Source organism: Lontra canadensis, unplaced genomic scaffold (genome assembly GCF_010015895.1).
Source record: "Lontra canadensis isolate GAN:19392208 unplaced genomic scaffold, GSC_riverotter_1.0 scaffold167, whole genome shotgun sequence".
Lineage (NCBI taxonomy): Eukaryota > Metazoa > Chordata > Mammalia > Carnivora > Mustelidae > Lontra > Lontra canadensis.
In genome coordinates this window covers 1,325,118-1,328,312 of record NW_022631161.1, presented here as the reverse complement: position 1 = coordinate 1,328,312, position 3,195 = coordinate 1,325,118, and the positions used below count along the sequence as shown (strand labels likewise).

The 3,195-nt window shown below is 33.9% G+C and overlaps 1 pseudogene; it reads left to right on the top strand.

Annotated features, from left to right (window-relative positions):
- Positions 1-865: 865 nt before the first annotated feature.
- On the top strand, positions 866-964 carry LOC116859900 (annotated as a pseudogene).
- Positions 965-3,195: the final 2,231 nt, after the last annotated feature.

The following is a 3,195-nucleotide window of genomic DNA, read 5'->3' as shown; positions in this document are numbered from 1 at the left end:
AGAAACATATCTGATAGACCAGGAAAACAAAGACACTAAATTTCACAGAGCAGAGTATCAAAGAGAAGATGGATAAACAGAGAAAACTTAGGAGATTTTCGTCAAGATTACATTTAGTATTAAGCAGAGTTTGCATGTGATTGGACTACCAGAGGGTAAGAGGAAAAAATACAACTGAAAGATTAGAGGAAACAAGAATAGACACTCACAAAAGACTGTGAATAAAACCTGTTACCAGGAGCCAGACTGGACAGCCTCAAAATTCATAGGGACATTGGGTAGAGATTGAGAACAGTCTTGCATCAGATGTAAAAAATAATTATCCCTAGGCTAAATGTTATGCTGATACTGCCCAATAAATATTAAAAACAAGATCAAAGAATCAAAATCTATCCAAGTAATTTAACCACCACTCCAGAACAAAATTCAACTACAAGAACATAAAATGTTCAAACACTCAACAAGGAAAAAATTGCGCTGTCTGGCATCCAGTCAGAAATTAGCAGGCATAAGAAAAAGTGAGGAAAAAAACTACAAAGAGTGAGCAAAAAACCCCCAACCAATCAAAACTGACTCAGTGCTGACACAGATGATGGGATTAGCAGACCAGAACACTAAAGTGGATATTATAAGTGCATTCTATGTGCTCAAAAAGGCAGAAGACTGAACGTGTTAAGTAAAACCTTGGAGGAATAAAAAATAAATAAATAAACAATTTATGTTTAAAACTACAAAGGGATTAACAAGATGAGATAAAACTAGGACATCTGAGGGGAGATATGCACTTGATAGGATTAATAGCAGATTATACACTGTAGAAGAAAATACTAGTGAACTAGAAGATACAGCAACACAAACAATCTCAGTACTCACTGTAGCAGCAGCACACATAATAGAACTGGAACAACAGAGAAAAGATCTGCACAAGGATGACAAGTAAATTCGTGAAGCATTCCATATTTTTAAAGACTCATAAATACAGGGTAAAAAATGGTAGATGCCAGAGGGAAGTGAGTGGGGTGGGGGTGGGGATGGATGAAACAGGTGAAGGAGATTAAGATGTAAAACAAACACACAAGTTATAAACTAGTCATGGGAGTGAAAAGTACAGCATAGGGAATAGAATCAATAACACTGTAATAACGTTGTATGGTGACAGGTGGTAAACTGCACTTATTGTGGTGAATGCTACATAATGTATAGAATTGTCAAATTACTACGCTGTACAGGTGAAACTGACATATGTCAACTATACTTCAATTAAAAAATAAAAATTAAAAAAAAACCCAAGTGAGAACCAGAAAACATTTTTTAACAAGACTTAAAAACAACAATGAATAGAGCATCAGTGACCTGTGGGACAATATTAAGTGGCACATTATATGCACAGTTAGAGTCTTCAAAGAAGGGGAAGAGAGGACAAAAAGATATTTAAAGAAATAGTGGCTTAAAAATCTCTAAATATGGGGCACCTGGGTGGCTCAGTGGGTCAAGCCTCTGCCTTAGGCTTGGGTCATGATCTCAGGATCCTGGGATTGAGCCCCACATCAGGCTCTCTGCTCAACAGGGAGCCTGCTTCCTCCTCTCTCTCTCTTTCTCTCTCTGCCTGCCTCTCTGCCTACTTGTGATCTCTCTCTTTATCAAATAAATAAATAAAATCTTGAAAAAAAAATCTCCAAATTTGACAATAACTAAATATGTAAAGCTTAACAAAACCTAAGCACAAAAAACATGAAGAAAACTATGTAAGTATGCATCATGATCTAATTGCTCAAAAACAGTGATAAAGAGAAAATTTTAAAGCACTAGGAGAAAAAGACACATTACACAGAGAAGAGCAAAGATAAGAATAACAACAGAGTACTTATTAGAGACAGTGCAATATCTCTAAAGTACTTTAAGAAATACTTTTTTTTTTAAGATTTTATTTATTTATTTGACAGAGGGAGAGAGATCACAAGTAGGCAGAGCAGCAGGCAGAGAGAGAGAGGAGGAAGCAGGCTCCCCGCAGCAGAGAGCCTGATGTGGGGCTCGATCCCAGGACCCTAAGATCATGACCTGGGCTGAAGGCAGAGGCTTAACCCACTGAGCCACCCAGGTGCCCCACTTTAAGAAATACTTTAAAGGATTTTAGTACTATCAACCAAGAATTTTATGCCCAAACTATCTCTCAAAAAGAAGACAAAATAAATATCTTTTCATTCAGACATACAAAAACCGAAATAATTCATTTGCAATAGGCTTGCATATAACAAATGTTAAATGAAGCCCTTTAAGCACAGGAAATTTTATCAAATGAAAATGTGTAATTACACAAAGGAACATTAACACACCAGAAATGGTAATTTTGTGAGCATATATAAGATTTTTTTCCTACCGTTATTTAAATATTTTTTAAAAGAAAATGATTTAAACAAAAACATTAAGAATATAATGAGGGCTTTACAGCATTTATATATCAGTGAAATGTATGACAACAATAGCACAAATACCAAAAAGGGAAAAATAGAAAAATATTATTGGAACGTTCTTGCACTATATGTGAAGTGACATAACTCACCTGGAGGTAAACAATGGTAAGTTTTAGGTGTGTGCCTCAAACCATAAAGCAATTTCATAATAGTACAGTAAGAATTATTATCTATTAAGGCAACAAAAGAGATAAAATAGAATCATAAAAATAATCAGTTAGTCAAAAAAAGGCAGAAAAGAAGAAAAGACAGGAAAATAAATAAATAAATAACAAGTAGCAAGGTGATAGATTTAAAACTCATTATATTAAAGATCACATTAAATAAAGAAATATTATGATTAACTTTCTCTAAATAAATTTGACAATTTAAGTGAAATGCATAAATTCTTTGTAAAACACAAACTACCAAAGCTCGTTCAAGGAAAAAAAACAAAAAAACAGAAAAATCTCAATAACCCAGTATCTATTAGATATTGATTTATAGTTAAAATCTACCAGCAAGGAAAATCTCCAGACCCAGATCATTTTACTGGTGAATTCTATCAAATATTTAAATAAGAAATAATACCAATTCTACACACACACACACACACACACACGAATACACATATTTAGTAAAAGGCGAAAGATTTATGCAATCTGAAGAGAAACCAGAGTATGAATACACATATTTAGAAAAGGAAATATTTCTCAACTCATTTATGAGTATAGGATTAATCTGA